Source organism: Typopeltis vanoorti, chromosome 12 (genome assembly GCF_054136105.1).
Source record: "Typopeltis vanoorti isolate ZY-2024b chromosome 12, IOZ_Tvanoo_1.0, whole genome shotgun sequence".
NCBI lineage: Eukaryota > Metazoa > Arthropoda > Arachnida > Uropygi > Thelyphonidae > Typopeltis > Typopeltis vanoorti.
The window spans coordinates 54,099,253-54,120,208 of NC_143560.1; the positions used below are offsets into that span (position 1 = coordinate 54,099,253).

At 35.9% G+C, this 20,956-nt stretch overlaps 1 protein-coding gene across 1 annotated transcript in view; it reads left to right on the forward strand.

Annotated features, from left to right (window-relative positions):
- Positions 1-1,733: 1,733 nt before the first annotated feature.
- fab1 (1-phosphatidylinositol 3-phosphate 5-kinase fab1) overlaps positions 1,734-20,956 on the forward strand; it is a 757,444-nt gene continuing 738,221 nt past the window's right edge. The window contains exon 1 of the mRNA XM_090401892.1: positions 1,734-1,868. The gene's annotated coding sequence lies outside the window, so the exon portion shown is untranslated. The remainder of the gene's footprint in view (positions 1,869-20,956) is intronic.

Genomic DNA, 20,956 nt, shown 5'->3' on the forward strand with positions numbered 1-20,956 from the left:
ATTTTTAATTTATTATTCATATTATAAAATATATTATTTAAATAATTCAACATACAGACCACATGCCATGTAAGTGTATTCAACCTTTTATGGGCCGCCAAAAATGCACGTTTTGGCTGCATGCAGCGGGCCGGTTTCCGACCCCAGGCTTACATGATGCTAAGTGTTAACTGTAAATAACATTTATTATTATTATTATTATTATTATTATTATTATTATGTGACACCTCCATGGAGTCCAAAGACTCATCGACGGAAATTGTGCCAACAGTATCGAACCACTAACCCCTTCCGACTACTAACCGCGCTCAAACTTGCTTAACTTTTTTCGTTAGCCATTAGTAGCGGAGGCTCTACCAATCGACCAACCTTTGCTTTACTGAAATCTTAATTTAAAAAATTAGCATTTTCAAGTGTTTCTCAAAATACCTAATATACCCCTTAGATTAGTATTGCTCTTCAGGTTTTCATAAAATGTGGTGCTTAGAATCGTTACAAAAATATATCCGGCTGTTCCAATCAGACTCTTTGCAGTTGTACAAAAGAGGGAAATGTGGCAAAATTTTGTTGCAATTTTATTTATTTATTTTTTTTTGTTTATCTCGTTCCCACCGACAAAAGGATTTAACAAACTTATGGTATATTTGGTACCGTGGGTGGGCTAAGGATATTTTTTTTCTACTTTAAAAAAAAAAAAAAAAAATCAGCTAACGCCTTTTTATTCCCGTATACGGGAGTAGGCGAGGCCATTTAGCCCTATCTAACTTTTGGAGACTGAATGGGCAGTTCAATCTCCACTGGTACCCAATCAGAGATAAATGGCCCAAGGCTATCACTAATTAAGCGGTACTCAGTGAAGAGAGACGGCTCAAATGTGCCGCCATCTCGTGGTCCCTAACCCTAACACAATATATTTAATGTCTGAAATAATGTGGGTTCTACGGTCGATTTTCTTGAGCTTACAGGACGAAAAACCCGAGTTTCCGGGAGGAAAAACCTGCTTGCCCGTGCCAGAGATCGACTAACTCGGGAACCGGTCGAAAAAAGGCTAAGAAAAATTTCCTCTAGTCGCCGACTAGACTCGAAACCAAGTCGTCCTTCGTGCGGCCAAGCGCGGTGGTGTGCAAACGCCAGATCCACTGAGCTACACAGGCTCGGTTCAATTTTATATACTTTTTTCGTATTTTTAATTTATTTTTTACATAATCCGGAAACACTGCACTACAGATCAAACATGAAACTTTTTCAAGCCACTTCAGCTTTCCAACAATCGGGAAGATGGTCTCACATAGGGTGATGAAAGTCATCTCCCACCTAAAGACAATCGCAAACCTTCATTCCCATGGCGGAATCCGAACCCGCAGCCTGATGATTGTAGAGCAGGTACACTAACAACTCGGTCTACCAGGCCAACTAAGCTCGACAATCAGCATGCTTACCTCAGCAGTGGCTGGATTAAATTTTGTAAAATTTGAGAGTTAAGATAAACATGAGGGTTGTTCATGTGGTTTAATTTTGTTTTCTATTGAATCATTTGTGTTAACAAAATGAAAATAATTTTTTTTGTGAATTTTGCTTTATTGTTTTCATATCTCAACGATATTTACTTTCTTAGTAATAATAAAAATTATGCAATAAAACAGTAACAAGGATACTCACTAGGTTTCGCACGGTATCGGTTCTGTTTATACACTCTGTCATGTTGGTAGAATTTAATAATTAGGGTGGAAATGAAAATAATAAGTAATTGCAGTCCAGAGATCCAAATTATGATAATATAGGAAATATGTAATTCATGACATACATACGAAAACATGCATAACAAATTCGAGAAATTAAAATTATAGTACACAATATTGCTAATTTAGGTAAGTGAAGTTACTATATTCACGATTAGATATGGGTAGTCTATCTTTTTCGCTTTATCATTGATTATGACAAATTAGCAGAATTAATAAGTACATATATTCATTAATGTATCATATTAAACATAGTTATCGTCTTAAATTTATATCTCTTGAAATGGAAATGAGTTGTACGAATTTGTGCCTTCATCGACTACTAGCAGACGAATGTCAGTTGAAGTATTTCAGCTGTTATTCTTAGCAGCTGGAATACCGATTTTAACCATATCGGACTTGCGGGATTTTCCCTGAAGAATGTAGCTTAAGAGGTCTACAACGCTAAGAAACGTTTAATATGACAAAAATTCGAAAAAAAAAAAAGATGGTGTTTATTTTAGTGTTTCCAGACTTCATAATCTGCTTGAATAAGTTGAACTATTTTCCAGAATAATAAATTTTAAAAATATACGGACTTTTGTGTCAGCATGTGAAAATTTATATGAACACTTCGCATGTTTAATATCAGCAGAATTTGCAATGAATTGTCTTAATTTTCAACACTGACATCACTGCTTTCCCACAGAAATAAAATGAATAAATATATACGCACCAGAACTCACTATACAACTACTGATTTCTCCAACTGCAGCGCATCCCATTACAGTTAGCTTTCATTCATATACCTTTGCTAACAAGAAATAGTGCACAGTAGATACAGAAATCAGCTAAATGGGTAACAGGAAGAGATGAAATTCATTTCTAGTTTAGTTTTTTTAAGCTATATCCAAATGTAATTGTATGTACCAGATCCATTCCAGCATCCCTTTCTCTTTCATCTCCTCTACTGTTATTCTTTAGAGCATCCTTTCTTCTTCAGTTTGCTTTAAAGATAATCTATGGATAAAATAAAAATAACCAACCAGAAAGTTTCTTCCTTGTTTTCTCACCTAAACTGCCTAGTTGCAAACCATTCAACATACATACATACATACATATATACACACATATGTGGAATGCCAAGCCTGATTTATGCTTTCTTCTTTTTTATACATGTTTAACATGTTCAGACGTGTGTGGATCTCTCCCGCCTTCCTATCTGACCCACATAACAAATGCCACAAGAGCAATGAATCTCATAAATGCCTGATTTTTTCATGGGGTGGTGTGGAGGTTTTGATGGATGTAAGAATCTTGAGATTTTCTGTAAAGGTAAAAAAAGCCACTTTTACATTGTACTTGAGAGCAATGCAGCTACCTTGTCTATGATATTCTTGATGTAAAGCAGGAGATGTATTTTTGCTGATTGTCTTGGGTTCGTAACAATTAAGTGCGAGGTTCTGTTTCAGGCAGTGCAGTTCTTTATTAATTTTAATTGATGTATGTTAAAGATACCAAGCAATTTTAAACCTGGTTTTACTCCATTTTTCCCAAGTGAGCAAACAGACAAAATGTCAAGTTTGCGCCTGCAATTGATGCAAGACTAGCTGATCCCACAGGTAGTGCAAGACCAAGGCAACTCGTGGTAAAGGTGGAGCAAGAACTGATCACTAATCTTAATATTTACACTTAATGCCAAAACACATCTCCAAGAAGGGGATGTATGATGTTTTGTATTAAAGGCAAGGGGCCACTACCCAGACCGGTTTCGACCTTTATTGAGGTCTCATCAGTGGGAGCCAGGCTAGAAATATCAAAATTTAGTAATGCAGAGCTTATGCTCTGCATTACTAAATCTTGATATTTAGTAATGCAGAGCATAAGCTTTAGTAAGATTTAGTAATGCAGAGATTAAATTAAATCTTGGTATTTCTAGCCTGGCTCCCACTGATGAGACCTCAGTAAAGGTCGAAACCGGTCTAGGTAGTGGCCCCTTGCCTTTAATACAAAACATCATACATCCCCTTCTTGGAGATGTGTTTTGGCATTAAGGGTAAATATTAAGATTAGTGATCAGAGCTTGCTCCACCTTTACCATGAGTTGTCTTGGTCTTGCACTACTTGTGGGATCAGCTAGTCTTGCATCAATTGCAGGCGCAAACTTGACATTTTGTCTGTTTGCTCACTTGGGAAAAATGGAGTAAAACCAGGTTTAAAATTGCTTGGTATCTTTAACATAATTATACCCAAGTTAAAAATACTTTCTACATTTAATTGATGTACTTGATATATTCTATGCCATATCGTGTAAAGTCGTAATTATGCCTATCTTTTGTAATAGATACTCCTGGCCCATAGATAGTGTGGCTTGTAAATGGTGGATTACATAATGTAGTAGGCAGCACATGAATTGGTATAATGTGGATGGGATTAAGTAATGTAGACAGTGAAGCGTATGATGAAAAGTGACTTCTGACAGCACATCCTTGGATTTCATGGAGGTGTCATGTAATAATAATATTATTATTAATATCATTATTTCACTAACCCCAAATCTTGTCAATAGTTTTCTGGTGATACTACTACTACGCTTCATTCCTCTTTCTTCATTTGACACTCTTCATAGTACTCTAATGATTTAAGATTCAAGAACTTACTTAGCCAATTCTTTACCACTGATCACCTTACCATTTTCTGATGGGGTAAGGATGATCTAGTGTACTTCATTACTAAAACACATTCCTTTCTTGTTTCTTGATCTCACCTCAAGATGTCAGATGCCCCTTTACTCTCGACAGTATTCAGATTTCCACTCAAGATCATATTTCTCATTTTGGGCTGATTTATACTGTTAGCATTTCCCTGCCCAGACACATAAAATATAAATTCTTCTGCTCAAGAACACTACTTCTCACCTCTAAAACAATAAATAAAACTATACGAGAGTGGTCTGAAACATTCTCGGCCTCGATCATAGATGGCAACACTATCAGCACGATTTTTTTTTTCTAAGTTGGTTCATCTGTCATAAGCATCCATGTGAAATTGCAAATTATTCTATCAAGTAGTTTGTTTTATACAGCTGTCTGAAGCAAAAGTGTTTCTGTATCCCTTGAAATAAATAAAATTGAGTATCGTACGATTATAAAATTCTATGTAAAAGAAGGTTTAACTGCAAAAGAAATTCTTTCAAAGTTCATAAAAGTTTATTGACACTCTTCTCCTTCATTTTAGACAATTAAAAAATGGGTTGCTGAGTTTAAACATGGCTGTACCAGCCTTGAAATGATCCAAGTGAAGGATATCCAAAAAGTGTAACAACACTAGAAATTATTGATAAAGTGCACAATATGGTATTGGATGACTGGTGTGTCAAAGTGCATGAAATTGCTGAGATTATAGGCATTTCAAAAGTATGTGTAGGATATATTTTGCATGAAGAATTGCAAATGAAAAAGCTTGGCACAAGATTGGTGCCACACTTGCTTACAGCTGATCAAAAATGCACTCACATGAAAATCTCTGGACAGTGCTTGGAGCATTTTAACAAGAATAAAACTGATTTTGTGCATCGATTTATTACTATGGATGAAACTTGGATTCACCATTACACATCAGAACCAAACATCAGTCAAAACAGTGGACAGAAGCTGGTTGTTCAGCACCAAAGAAGACAAAGTCAATTCAATCAGCAGGAAAGAGATCATGGCATTGGTGTTTTGGGATGCTAAAGGCATTTTGTTTATTAATTATCTTGAAAAGGTTAAACTGTAACCAGGGAATATTATGCCGATCTTTTAACCAGAAGAAAAAATTTGTGAGAAAAGACCCGGTTTGCAGAAAAAAAATCATCTTTCATCAGGACAATGTACGTGCCCACAAAGCTGTTTTGACAATGGGAAAATTAAGGGATCTGCACTACGAATTGTTGGAACATCCATCCTATTCCCCAGATTTGGTTCCCTCTGACTTCTATCTCTTTCCAAAAAACTAAAACTCTTCCTTGCTTGTCGGTGTTTTTCTTCGAATCAAGAGGTGATTGCAACTGTAGAGGGATATTTTGCAGATCTTACTGAGAAACACTACAGGGACAGGATAATGGGGCTAGAGCATCACTGGAATAATGTATTAGTCTTAAGGCAGATTATGTTGAAAAATGAAAATAATTTTGAAATTATAAATTAGTTTTTTCATTGTTTGATTGAGAACTTTTCAGACCACCCTTGTAGAAAACTGCTAAATCCAGCAAATCTTGGAATACTGTTATCACATTTGGTGTGGTACAAGAACTCCCTAAGAATGTGTGATGCTATCCAGATGAGGACAGTCTGCTGAATAGATGACTGTCTCTCTCACTCACACACACACACACACACATACACACAGATTACCTGCAGTCAGTTTCTAATAGATGCTGTCATTCATCTAAACAGATAAATACCACAAACATCTACTGGTCACAATTCATCTTCAAACTTATTGAAGATGAATTGTGTGTGTGAACCACCTTTTTCTGCCCATGTTCTTTAGTACTATATTTCCGTACTTCTTCCGTACTATATTTTTACAGAACTAAGACTGCTAGTCTGGTCGAGAAACACATTAGCAAATTCCTTCTTTCCCTCTTTATCACTTACCCTCCTCACAGTATTTATGTGTTATAGGTTTTACATCTGGTTGTGGGGAGGCTGATGTTAAAAAAATAATAAATAAGGATGACGACATCAGCTGATGAAATGCATGCATTTTTGCTAACTACTGTATGATACATATTTGAAATATGTTGCTTTATATTGGCATCACTAAGTAGCTCTTCCAGTGTATTGTTAAAATCACTTGTATTCTAAATTAATAAATTTTCTTTCCTCCAATAATGTAATTCTCTGCTTTATGAGGCCCAATCATGAATAACTTTTTTATTTATTTTTATTTTTTGTCTTAAACAATTATCAGAGTTCCTCATGCATTTATTCACATTTAGATGAATTTATTTAGTTTAAACGTTTTTTTTTCCTCGTAGGTATTTCAAGAATTTGTAAGAACGTTATTAAATTAAACATTAAAAATCACAAAAAATATTATTAAAAAGTCATGTGACTCAAGTTTTTACTACTACTATTAGTTTTATTTGTTTAATAAATAATCTAGTACTTTCAAATGGCAAATAGCTGTGAAATGAAACACATTTTTGCTTTCTATTTCTTTGTTTTTTTAAATTCTTATTAAAACACTGCAGTTAAGTTTATGATTGGATATTATCATGTTATACTTTCCAGCTTTATTTTTTGATAACAGAGCTGATGATACACCTTGTATCATCAGACCTGTTGGTGTTTATTAGCTCAATGGAAATCTGTAAATACATATTATTCTATCCAGAGAGTAAGACAGAGGAAGATACTAAACAAAGTGGAATGGGAAAAGAACAAAGGTAGAATGAACATGAGTGAAGATATTAAAAATATTCGGTAAGGACAGGGAACAAATTGAGGCATATAGGGTAAGATAGGACATTAGAGAGGAGGTTAGTTGTTGGAGGCATAAGAAGGAATGTGCCAGTGGTAGATAAATCAGAGATGAATGATTGCAGTGGTATGATGGAAAGTATTTAGTGTGGTTCTGTATAAGGATGCTATGGTAAAAGATGTGAAAATGGAGTATATGTCAGAAGTATGTCTGTGAAGAGCAATGATACAAAGACTGAGACTATGAAGAGGAGAGGAAATGCAGAGAAATTGACTGTGCTGGTAGAAACAAATGATTTGTGAGGAAGTGTGAACGAGGTAGCAAGGAATTTGCAAGTGTTGCTAGAGACAGTGAAGCAGAAGAATGTATGTTACCAAGATATTATTATTATCATTATCCCAAGACCCTATGGAGTCAAAGACTCATCTAGGAGGTCCTTTTGTCATACACACAGCTCATCATACTGCTCCTTAAACATACTCAAATTCTCTGCAGAACCACAGTTTCAGGCAAGGCATTCCAATCATTCAATTCTGCATGCAAAAAACCTACATCTTAGTCCCTTGCTCATATCCGCCTTATACAGCTTCCAGGGATGACCTCTAGTTCTCCCCTGATCTCCCACCGTTTGCTGCAAAACCTTTCCAACATTGATCCTATAACAATCCCTTACTAACTTGCAGGTATTGTGACCCCTTAGCTTGGTCTGATAGGTCTCTTATCTGTCTAATTGTTATTTTCTGAAGGTAACTGACATTAATTTCTTGGGGAGTCTTGCAAGTTCTCAACTGGTATTTTTACTCTATCCTTAAAGCTATCGTCAAAATAAGTTGCAGTCACTACTTATTCAAGTGGAATAGTTCCTAACAGACATTAGTAGAAAGTACATCATATTATCTGTAATATTCTACAGGTTCTCATTAATCAATTCATTCCCTTATCAACATAGAGAATATTTATTTTTACCCTGCGCCACTCTATGTCTAGATGATATTAAATATAACTTCAAGGAATAATTTATTAATAAGCACAGTAACACTCAAAGAATGTTACTGTGCTTATAAGCAAAGAATCCCCTAAAATTCTTCATAAGTTTCTCTTACACAGAAGTGGCCATGGTTAATTAGTCACTCTCATTACTTTTGGTTTTCTCATTACTGCAAAGATCTGATTAGTTTAATGAATTGTACAGTGAGGTGAAATCAGACAAGCACGTGAGTTTTCACAATATAAAAAAAAAACACATTTATTATTCTTCTAAATTAATACAATACAAAGAATTATCTATACTGAGAATAAGTTAAATCATTCAATTTACTTTCTCCTTAGATTAAGTTATACAGTCACAATATTATTAGAATCAGTGCTATCCCTCATCTCAATTCTAAGTTGCACATATAAGGACAATATGAAACTCCAATTCAATCTCCCAGCACAATTATATGCTTAGAATATAATCTTCTACTTTACTCAGAGGCTATAACGTTCTTTAGGCATTAAGTAAAAAGCCTTGTCATAAGACAAAACTTATTGTATACGCTACATACTTCATATATCTATTGTTCAATTTAAACTCAGCACATTAATTTGAACATTTATACTCTGTATTACAAAAAACTCTTAAGGGCACTTATTTTCTCAGGATATTCACATACATAAACTTCTCAATATAATACATTTAATTCAGAACTAATATCCCGCTGGCATAACACATTTACTAGGAACAATCCTTTCTTAATCTACCCTTTTAAAACGAATTTTCTAGGAACAAATTATATCTCAAGATTAGACACAACATCCTTTATGGAATACATAATCTCTTATTTCTTATTTTCAAGGTAATTAATTTTACATCTAATGTTCTCTGGTTCTAGACACGTTCTTTAGGAACAAATTGATGCCTCGACTTCCTTTCATAATAGAGTCTATACAATAGTCACTGTTCATTCCCACAGTTAATATAATCACAGAATGGAATCAAATTTCTCTTACCGGATTCAGAAGACTTACGGAACATCTCGGTTGTGGATTACTTCAATCTTCTAGGGAGATTCCTCAGAAGAAAAATGAGTGTCCCTCAACAGTCGCTTTAGTTCTGGCATGCTCAGCAATTTCAGGATACGTTGCATGAGTGCTTCCTCGCTGTCAGCATGGCCTTTCATCACTACAGATTTCTGGATTATTAAGCTGCATGTCCTTGAATTTCTCGGAACGCTTCTCGGGCATCACTTACTTGGACCTAGTTTTCGGTCAAGTACAATTTCAGAAGTATCAACTTTGTGTCTTGGAGTACGATGACCGGAGCCTAGGACTCCGAGCTACGAACATCAGTGATTCATCTGGGACAACACATCTCGGACGAACGTCAGGAACAAGAGAGGGCTCCCAGGTCAGGTTTTATATCTTTTATATCTCCCGCCCGTCTCATTCATTCGATATGTTCACATATCAAATCAGCTATCGTACCGTCACTCACAAGTGCCAAATAGTACTGTGATGGCCGAGATCTTAATTTTGCACAAAGTGCAGTGCTGTCAATAAGTCTGACGGACAATCTACACACCACGAGCATGACTTGCAGTATTCGTTACACGTGTATTGCCGTAGGCAGCTTTACTGTTAATAGGATTAAGTTCCAAACTAAGTATCTAGATCCATTGACATTTGCTTAAGGTACAAAATATGTCAAATAATACACATTCTTAACTTTTAAGATGTAAGCGAAATTTATGGATTTAGAGTATAACACATTATTTAATTTAACAGCTTTCCTGATTAACACTTTGTCTTTGGGGAATGGTGAACTTGTTAAATCGAGAATGATAAGCAATCTATTTATGAATTCGTTTATTCATGATTTAACACATGTCTCTGTCATATCACCCTCCTCTTCCTCTTATCCACTAGAGTGTAAATTGGATCTTCTCAACCTTTTCTCATATTCTACATTCCAGAGATCAGAAACTACCTTAGTAAGTCACCTCTGGACCATTTCCAACATCTCTTCATCCTTTTGAAAACCAGGTGACCAAATTTGGGCACAGTAGTCTATGTGTATGGCCTAATCAAAGCCTTATACAATGGAACAAGAATCTTCTTACTTCTATAAGTCAGTGTCCTCCGTATCATTCCCAGAATTCTTTGTGCTGTCCTCACAATTTTGGCAATGTGTCTCATAAATTTCAGATCCTTATCCACTATTACCCCAAGATCTCATATTTCCTCCACCTCCAACAATATATCCCCACCAAGCATAAATTCTACATCCCATCTTTGTTTTCCAAATATTAAAACCTTACATTTTGCAACATTGAACTTGTATCCCATTTCCGTGCCCATTCACTCAATTTATTCAAGTACTCTCTACTCTTCATAGTTCGTCCCAACTTTGCATCATTTACAAACAACTGAATATCCCCATCCAAATCTTCAGCCAATATTATTAACATACAAGTTAAACAGCAATGACCCTAAAACAGACCCATGAGGCACATCACTGGTGATTTTCCACTTCCTGGATATTGTTCCTCCATACACAACTTACTAATATCTATCGAATAGCCAGTCTCCAATCCAATTCACTAATCTAATATCCAACCAGTGCCGGACCTAGGAATTTTGCCGCCCCTTTCCCCTAAAAAATCTTTTAATGATGTCTTTAAAGCCACGATGTTAAGCTAGGCTTCAACATGTCTGATCATAAATTCTAAATAGTAACATTAGCTAATGAAAATTCTTAAGTTAATGAAAAATTATCATAAACTATATTTCTTTACAGAAAGAGAGAGATAATTAACCCTTTAGCAGTGGAATTTTTTTCTGAAAATGTGCATCTGCATGGATAAATAAAATCATTTGCTACTAATATCGACATTACTGGGATGAGAAGTACTTGCCATGAGCTCAGAATTTTTGGTTTCGGTCCTTTCGCTTATTTTCTCTTGTACTACATTAGCTGTTTCAGTTTTGTTTTTAGATATTTATGCAAAGCCCTGCTTTGTTTCTGAATATCACGTTCTTTTTCCGATTTTCGTTTGTGATATTCTGTACCTGATAGTTTTTTTTTTTTAAATCAAAGGATCTCTTAAGTATGAATTAAAAAAATTTATACTGAATTTTATCAGACATATTGGAATGCTAAAATTATTTTCAAAGCCAAAATCCTAATAACTGTATAAAAAGTATTATTAACGATCACTGCACAACTGTATTATCAAAATACATAAATACAGTCTGTATTTATTTGTTTTGATTCTATTTCTTTAACTGGTTTACTCTTAACCAATTAACTCATTATGATCGTTTGGTCTCATTGGTTAAATGAGATTTACCCTCAGTGAAGGTCAACTCACGGCCAACAATGGAATCGGAAATAAATGCAAAATAGGTGTTCTACTATAGTCACATTGTCTGATATTAACACCGACAGTGCGATATTAAACGCAACATAATACTACATTATTATGATTATATTTTAAAAAAAAAATATGAAGTACAATGAAGTTTTATTATTTAAAAATTTAACTAACGACGTCCTGAAGTCTGGTTTCAACAGAGAAGGAATAAATAACTTTTTTTTATGATTTATTTTTTGTATACTGTATGCCGATTTTGCCGCTCCCATAAACTTGTCGCCCTGTGCAAATGCACATGTTGCACCGTCAGTAGAGCCGGCCCTGTATCCAACCCCATCCACTCTAGTTTGACTTCAACTTATCATGTAGTAATCTATCAAAAGCCTTTGTGAAATCTATATACTACTGTGTATCCATCTCCTCTGTTCAAAGAAGCTGTCACCTTATTGGAATAAGTAATTAGATTACTGAAACATGACATCGATTTAGCAAATCCATGCTGTCCATCAAAAATAATACCATTGTTGTCAACCCAATTCTGGATCCTAGTTCTCACCAGCTTCTCCAACTTAACTACAACACCTGACACACAGATAGGCCTATAATTTGATGCCTGAGTTCTGTCACTTCCCTTATGAAGTTGCACAGGCTTGCCCTTCTTTCACTCCTTTGGAACTCGATCCAGTGCAAGGCTCATATTAAAAAATATGCCAAGGCAGATGTCAACTCCCTGGCACATTCCTTCAGAATATGTGTTAATTATTATCAAGTCCGACAGCCTTATTGACATCAAGTTTGCTCAATTCCTCATACACCTCTTGCTCACTTACAGTCAGTCTCTTCTCCCCATCATCAACTGCTTTCACACTCTCCATGGTGTCACATTCATAAGAATGAAAGGCCTTTATGAACTGCTCATTAAGTTTCTCCACTATATCTTCCACAGTAGTTTTCCTTATATCATTTTCTCCAGTTGCTGTCATCTTTTCATAATCGTTTTTTTTTTTGCTAGCTACATATCGAAAGAATATGATAATAGATAACTGAGAGAAGAGCAAGTATTATGAATGCATGATAGCTAATGCACAGGAAGAGGGGACTTGAGTATGTTGAGTATGGGGTAAATCTGAAAGTAGGAGAGAGCTGTTTGCTGCAGATAGTCTGCATTTGAGTGAGTGAGACTGGTAGTGTTGAGCTAGATAGCTTGATCAGAGGAGGAGGAGAACGTAGCCAGTGAAGAAAATAAAAACTAGAAGGTGAAAGAGTCAGCATAAGATACCAGAATTAGTGTGAAATAAAGGTTGAAGGAACATTAGAATGCAGGGATGGCTTCAGTTAGAGCAACAGAGTCAAAGGACTTGAATAATACGGTAAGGAATTGTCAGAAGGGAGGGGGCGGGAGAAAGCTACTGTGCTTATACATCAATGCAAGGAGTATTAGGAATAAAGGTGTAGAGTTTGTGGCCTTGATATAGTCATCAGTCTACTAATAATTATTGGTGTCAGTAAGACGTAGTTAATGGAGGATGGTGACTCATGGGAATAGAATATGATGGTTATAACGTTTTCAAAAAAGATAGAAAAGATTAAAGATGAGGCGGGGTATTACTGATGATTTCAGAAGAGTTGTGTTCCCTTCGTGTGAAAGTAGTAGTGATAATGGCTTAGGCCATTTAGTGTGAGGTTGAGAGAAACATGAATTTTAGATATTTAGTGAGGTGTTGCTACAGGCCAGGAAATGTAGATGAAGATGATTCTGATGTGTTCAGACAGATGAGACTGGTGAGTGATAGGAGGGTGATAATAATGGGTGACTTTAACTACAGAAGCATTGACTGGAAGCAGGAAATAATGTGAATTTGAATTCCTTGCACTTTTTAAGGATAACCATCTTAAGTACATTTTATTATTATGTGGTATCTATATATCCAATTCAACACCTACACAGCACTGGGAAAGAATTAAACCAATGTTTAACGCTTTTAATATACTGCATATATACATATATCAGTGGTGTTGTGTGCCCATTTCAGTTGAGTGTGCTGTTGTGTGGCTTATGCAACCTATGCTACAAAATTCACATTAATTTGACTGTATGACTGCATTTTTATCGATGTATAAAAGTTTTAAGAGTGCATAGTACATCAGCGCTCATCTTAATTTGTCTAATTCAATTAATTGTAGGATAACTTTGAATACTTTAATTTATCAATTAATTGTAACCAAATCTGCATAGAGTGGGGAACAATGTGTTTATTTTAATATATATTAGAAAACAATAATGATGGAGAATGCTATATTTAGTTGGTATATTTGGTTGGTGAGAGAATGTGTAGGCAGGAAAGTAATGGGATAATCAGGGATCAAAAGGAAACAGATGGATTTGCAAAGGGTTCTAAAATGAAGAAGCAGAAAAGGAAATGGCCCCAGTCCAGCATGGAGAGATCACATCGAGTGAGTGGTATCAGTGGAACTAGCTGTAGATCCAGAAATGAGTTGTTGTGTTTGTATACCAATGCTAGAAGTATAAGAAACAAGGCAGATGAAATGGTTGCACTAATTGCGTCTGTGCACCCAGAGATTGTCGGAATAAGTGAGACATGGTTAGATGAGGATGACATCCTGACAGGAATAGAGATGGAAAGGTATGATGTGTTTCGTGAGGATAGAAGGGGTAAAAAGGGAGGGGGAGTGCTATTGATGATAGAGAAAGAGTTATATCCATACAAGGTAGAGATGCAAGAGGGAAATGGGGCCAGTGGTTTTGAGGCAGTATGGTGTGAGATAGAGGTGAATAGAATCAAATACTTGGTGGGATGTTGTTATAGACTTGGTAATGTGGATGGTGGTGATAGTGAAATATATAGTCAAATAAGCCAAGCAAATAAGAAAAGGGTGATTATTATGGGTGATTTTAATTATGGCAATATAGACTGGAATGAAGAGATAGCAACTGGAAGTAAAGAAAATGAGTTTCTTGAGTTTTTGAGGGATAACTACCTCAGACAGTATGTAACAGAGGGCACAAGAGGATTAAGGGTCTTAGATTTGGTCATCTCATCGGAGGATGTAATTATCAATGAGGTATCAAATCATCCACCAATTGGTGAAAGTGACCATGAGGTGATTACTTGGGTGGTTGCCAGCAGTGCAAGGACCCCTGTGAAAAAAGGGTATATGTGGAACTACAAGGGGGGTGACTATGAAGAGCTCAGGAGACAGCTTGCAGGTGTAGCATGGAATGAGGAGTTAGCTGGAAAAGAGATCAATGCAGCTTGGGAGATTTTCAAAAAATATTTAGTGGATGCAATGTCTAAATGTATACCACGGGTGAGAAGGTTAAATAAGTTAGGTGTGAGATGGATGAATAAAGAGATTAAGCATGCAATACAGAGAAAAAGGGCATTGTGGAGGCAGCATAAGAGAAGTGGAAGTAACCAATTTCATGAGTTCTACAAAGACCAGGCAAGGAGAGTGACTTGGTTGGTGAGAGTAGCTAAAGAGAGGTATGAACAGCAGTTAGCTAATGAAGCTAAAAAGAATCCTAGGGAGTTCTTTCGATATGTAGCCAACAAAAGAAAGAATGATTATGGAAGGATGACATTGATTGGAGGAAATGGTATAAAGACAGCTGTTGCAGAATGTGTGGTGGAGATACTTAATGAGCAGTTCATAAAGATCTTTCAATCTTGTGAATGTGACTTCATGGAGAGATTAAGAGCAGTTGATGATGGGGAGGAGAGACTGACTGTAAGTGAGCAAGAGGTGTTTGGGGAGTTGAGTAAACTAGATGTAAATAAGGCTGTGGGACTTGATAATATATCACCGCGTATTCTGAAGGAATGTGCCAGAGAGTTGACACCTGCCTTGACATATTTTTTTAATACGAGTCTTGCACTTGGTCAAGTCCCTAAAGAGTGGAAGGAGGGCAAGATTGTGCCACTTCATAAAGGAGGTGATCGAACTCAAGCATCAAACTATAGGCCTATCTTTGTGTCAGGTGTTGTGGTTAAGTTGTTGGAGAAGCTTGTGAGAACTAGGATCCAGAGGTGGGTTGACAACAATGGTATAATCTTTGATGGACAGCATGGATTTGCTAAAGGGAGGTCGTGTTTTAGTAATCTACTTACTTATTACAATAAAGTGACTGCTTCCTTGGACAGAGGAGAAGGATACACAGTAATATACTTGGATTTTGCAAAAGCTTTTGATAGAGTACCTCATGATAAGTTGACAGTCAAACTAGAGCAGATGGGGTTGGATATTAGATTAGTGCATTGGATTGGAGACTGGCTATCTGATAGGTATCAACAAGTTGTGTATGGGGGTGCAATATCCAGGAAAAGGAAAGTCACTAGTGGAGTGCCTCAGGGATCTGTTTTAGGGCCATTACTATTTAACTTGTATATTAATGATATTGGCGAAGATTTGGATGGAGATATTCAGTTGTTTGCAGATGATGCAAAGTTGGGACGAACCATAAAGAGTAGTGAAGATGTTGTGGCCTTGCAAGAAGACTTGAATAAATTGAGTGCTTGGGCAAGCAAATGGGGATGTGAGTTCAATGTTGCAAAATGTAAGGTTTTAAAATTTGGAAAACAAAGATGGGATGCAGAATTTATGCTTGGTGAGAATATATTGTTGGAAGTAGAGGAAATAAGAGATCTGGGAGTGATAGTGGATAAGGATCTAAAATTTAGGGGACATATCACCAAAATTGTGAAGACAACACAAAGACTTCTGGGAATGATGAGGAGGACACTGACATGTAGAAGTAGGGAGATTCTTGTTCCATTGTATAAGGCTTTGATTAGGCCACACATGGACCATTGTGCCCAGATTTGGTCACCTGGTTTTCAGAAGGATGAAGAGATGTTGGAAAGGGTCCAAAGGCGACTGACTAAGGTAGTCTCTGACCTCTGGAATGTCGAGTATGAGGAAAGATTGAAAAGATGTAACTTGCAGAGTCTAGTGGAGAGAAGGAAGAGGGGAGATATGATAGAGACCTCCAAGTTGGTAAGGGGTTGTTATAGGATCAATGGTGGAGAAGTTCTACAGAGAATAGTGGGAGATCAGGGGAGAACCAGAGGTCATACCTGGAAACTGTATAAAGAGGGTGTGAGTAGGGGAGTGAGAGGCAGGTTTTTTTCGTGCAGAGTTGTGAATGATTGGAATGCCTTGCCTGAGAGTGTGGTGTCTGCAGGGAGTTTGAATGTGTTTAAGACCCGGTATGATGAGATGTGTGTGAGATAAAAGGACCTCCTAGATGAGTCTTTGACTCCATGAGGTCTTGTTTAATAATAATAATAATAATAATAATAATATTTCAATTACTCAAAGGTATAAATATAATAGTAAATTTGAAGGAGGAGGACAAGGCTCACCATCAACTACATACAATCTACAAAAGCTCTGGCAGAAAACAGGACATTCATTAGATTGTCAACACTATATCCCATTGTAAATATGAGCAAAAAAAGTTATAAGAAAATTATATATTAAAAACTATATCAGTGTCCTAAACACGTCAGTTCACACTTCATACATGCAAAACATGAAACACAGAAATCAGAAACAGCAACTTGTGACAAATGACAACATTCAATTGGATTAGTTGACACAAGAACTAATTACAGCCACTGATTTTTGGTACTATTGTCTTCAATGCACCTGTCTCTGGGTTGTTTAAAACCATTGGAATGTTAAGAATTTGACCTGCTGCACCAATTACATCACTTCAAAGGGCCCAAAGGTGTTTGTATTGGTGACCACACACCTGGACTATTAACATGAATGTGATTCAATGTTTACCTGTCTAAAAGTGTCTTCTTCATGATGCATTAGTATATTATGCTTAATTTTAGGAATCATGCAAAGACAGGAAACAATTAGGGGAGCCTTTAACAGAATAAATACAAAAATGTAATATTGATGATATTGCTATTCCATAGATGTGCAGTGCACACCTAGCACACCCTGAATAATACATGCCCCTTATATATATATATATATACATCATATTTATATAGACATATATTGTACAAATATTTTGTTTGTAACCATTTATAGTAGTGGTGTCTGAACATGTATTGTATTGAAGTATTATAAAGCATATGCAAAAAGACTTGTCTTTTTAAACTTTTGTGACCTTATATTGATGTGATAAAATTTCCTAGCTCATCTTTTAAGCTCCCATGCTTCTATGAAGTTTTTTTTTCACAAAAATGAAAAGCCTAACACTTCAGCCTATAGACCTCATTGATTAGCTTTGATATCCAGTCCTTATTTACTAATGTATCTTTGGCTGACACTCTCGAACTGTTATCAGCTGATGTTTCCTCAAGACATAGTTGAACTGTTTGACTTTGTCATGCATTCGGGCTGTTTCATCTGCAGGAACCAATTGCATAAACAGATTGAAGGAATTGCTATGGGAAGCCCCTTGTCACCTGCACTTGCTAATTTCTGCTTAATAGCATCCTGAAGAATCCCTATTCTCTTCAGTATAACCCCCACCTTCCTTTTGGGTTTGATATGTAGAGGATGTGTTTGCCATTTGGCTAGACTCAGAAGAATCTCTACTTGCCTTTTTAACCAAAATCAGCAGCCTACAGACCTCATCAACTTCACTATGGCAAAAGAAAAGAATGGAAAATTAGCCTTCCTGGACATCCTCCTTTCCTGTATCCCTTCTAAAATTTGGTTTACAGTGCTATGTCTATTCACTGTAAACCTACCTTCACAGGCTGCTACATACATCAAGATCCATCATATCATCCATCTCAAAAAAATAGGCATCTTCAAATCTTTGCTCAACAGATCACATGTTATCTGCTTAATTCCCAAGCTCTCCAACAAGAATCGAGCACCATCCAATGCATCTTACTACAAATAGTTTCACCTCAAGGAAGTTGAAATGCATTTTAGACTCTTACAAGCCCATCACCAAAAATCCTGAACCTATACAGAAAGTCCCTGTCCCTTTTATCACAGGCAACTCTGAGATGATTGCTAAGATCTCGAAAAGATACAGTTTGGTTTCTACATTTTTCTCTATCAACCAAATCTCCTCTTGGCTACCATCCAAGATAGATAAACAGCTCCCCCCCTCTCTCTCTCTCCTTCCCAGTGTTTATCAAGTCCAGGATAAGTACCTTTGCTTGTACTTTGGACGTTCTGTTGAAAAAAATGACTACGAGAACACCAATCTTATATTAACTACAATAAACCAAATCTCCTCTTGGCTACCATCCAAGATAGATAAACAGCTCCCCCCCTCTCTCTCTCTCTCTCCTTCCCAGTGTTTATCAAATTCAGGGTAAGTACCTCTGCTTGTACTTTGGACGTTCTGTTGAAAAAAATGACTACAAGAACACCAATCTTATATTAACAACAATAAACCTGAAAAACCTGGGCTTCCTCAGCATGGAGTTGTCACTGACCACAATATCCTATGGTCTAGTACTCGCCTTTTACATCGGTGCATGTTTAAATTTGAGCAGTTATTTAAAGAGAGTGCTGAGGCACTTTACACTGTCCAAATTTAAATCAGAATGACTATTCTCTATTTCCAAGAGTTGGAAGAGTCTCATCTTCATAAATGGAAAGCAGTAGTGCATCCCTCCAATTAATCTTTTAAAACATTTAATTTAATATAATTATTAATATATAATTAATATATAATAATAATAATTTTATTATTATTATATATTCTATATATAATTAATATATAATAATAATAATTTTATTATTATTATATATTCTATATATAATTAATATATAATAATTATATATTATTATATATAGACTTGTGCATTCTCTGCTGCTTTCACCAATTTCACTTATCCATTTTCACTCCTACTTGATTTATTCAACGAGTCTTGGAAACAAAGTACATGATTTTGTCAGATGTGTTCTGTCAACTTCTTTTCCTACAGCTCATCATCCTACAATAATGATGTTTTTTATTTTATTTTATTTATTTATTTTTAATACGTTAACCCCACATGATAGGTAAGAATACCTATAATACAACAGTGGCATGTGTGGACAAATGGTTCGGAAGTAAGATGGAATTTCTTAAGATGTTTCTTAAAGAGCTGGGGCATAGTATTCATTGGGAAAAGGTTGTGCAAACGAACAGAAGTTGAATGAAGGAAGCAGATGAGAAATTGGTTCAGTATGTTATGAACTGAACTTTATGTTGACTGACACTCACTGTCACATTCCTTAAATAATTTAACATTAATAATGTAGGAATAAAAATTGATATTATTCTCTAGAAATATAAATGCAAAGTCTATTCCTTTGTTTTTTTTCTACTTGAGGAATCAAGATTTAATTCATGAATATAATTTGGAATGAATCGTACAGAGATTGCTAGATCTGCAATGTGATATGAAAAAAAATATCATTTAAGAAATTATGCTGTCATTAATTTCTTAGCATAATTTTCTGAGGACTATAGGTGGGGAGGAGCTATACATTTCCGGGAGGACACAGAAGCATATAAAGGTAAGAAGTGTTACTGATGATAGAAAAAGAAAAATTGCAGGCTAGTGAGAGAAGATATTTGTTAAAAATGGTTTATAGAGTCCAGAAGAATGAAATATGTAGTTGGTTGCTTTATAAGCTTGTGGATGCAAAGGAAAAGTAGATGGAATGTATGATAAGTTAAAGTATTGATCATAAGGTTTCATAATCATTATGGGAGACTTTAACTATAGAGATAGTTATCTAAAACAGCACATGATGGAAGAGACCTGGGATTCAAGACTATCATCATCATCATCATATTCCTGATATATACCCTTACGGGGTGTACAGGATATGATAGTACTACATGAAAAATTTACATCATTACTAACTTCCTATCTACAATTTTCCTCCAAATAATTCTGTTACCTGTCAAGACTCCAACATTATCAAATCTTACATTTCTATCTTCTAAGGCACTTTTTACTTTATCAATCCACCTATATCTTGATCTTCCTCTGAGTCTTTTTCCTGCCCGCCTGGCAGAGAACACTTGTTTTGCTAATCTTTCCTCTCCGATTCTGTTTACGTGACCATACCACCTGAGATTAGCTCTGCTAACACATTCTTGGATGCTGACAGGGGCAAGTTCTTTCTTAATATCCTCATTTTTAATATGATATTGCCATTGATGCCATCTGTTCATGCCTCTAATCTTTCTCAGGACTCTCATATCTGTGGTCTCTAGTCTTTGGTCAAGTGCTTTACTTCTGACCCAGCTTTCAGATCTATAAGTTAAAACTGGCTTGAATATTGTCTTGTATACAGCTAATTTAGTGTTTTGGCTAATTTCTCTCTTACTCCATATCAATTTATTCAGTTGACTTCCTACCATACCAGCTTTGTTGATTCTGTTGTCTAATTCCGTATTTAATTTTC